This window comes from Coregonus clupeaformis, unplaced genomic scaffold, assembly GCF_020615455.1.
Source record: "Coregonus clupeaformis isolate EN_2021a unplaced genomic scaffold, ASM2061545v1 scaf0030, whole genome shotgun sequence".
Classification (NCBI taxonomy): domain Eukaryota; kingdom Metazoa; phylum Chordata; class Actinopteri; order Salmoniformes; family Salmonidae; genus Coregonus; species Coregonus clupeaformis.
The window spans coordinates 39,105-40,000 of NW_025533485.1; positions in this window are offsets into that span (position 1 = coordinate 39,105).

The window sequence follows — 896 nt, forward strand, 5'->3', positions numbered from 1 at the left end:
GGAAGGGTGATGGAGTATTGAAAACAGGAAGGGTGATGGAGTACTGAAAACAGGAAGGGTGATGGAGTATTGAAAACAGGAAGGGTGCTGGAGTATTGAAAACAGGGGAGGGTGATGGAGTATTGAAAACAGGGGAGGGTGATGGAGTATTGAAAACAGGGGAGGGGGCTGGAGTATTGAAAACAGGAAGGGTGATGGAGTATTGAAAACAGGAAGGGTGATGGAGTATTGAAAACAGGGGAGGGGGCTGGAGTATTGAAAACAGGGGAGGGTGATGGAGTATTGAAAACAGGAAGGGTGATGGAGTATTGAAAACAGGGAGGGTGATGGAGTATTGAAAACAGCGGAGGGGGCTGGAGTATTGAAAACAGGGGAGGGGGCTGGAGTATTGAAAACAGGGGAGGGTGATGGAGTATTGAAAACAGGAAGAGTGATGGAGTATTGAAAACAGGGGAGGGGGCTGGAGTATTGAAAACAGGAAGGGTGATGGAGTATTGAAAACAGGAAGGGTGATGGAGTATTGAAAACAGGAAGGGTGGTGGAGTATTGAAAACGGGGGAGGGGGCTGGAGTATTGAAAACAGGGGAGGGTGATGGAGTATTGAAAACAGGGGATCCAATCATTTTCACCCCTATCTTTTTGAGATTTTTTTAAATAAATACTTGTTAAACAAAATCTATTTCTCTGAGCAATTGTATTAGTATAAAATAATATAATTTCAACAACAAAAAAAAACATAGCTCAGTATTTGTATTATTTATTTTATAGTCTTTTTTGCTCATGTTTATCAAGGAATCCAATATCTCCGGACCCCACAGGGAGCCTGATGGATGGAGTTTAGTTTCTTACACCCTAACACTGGAATATCTCCGGACCCCACAGGGAGCCTGATCGAT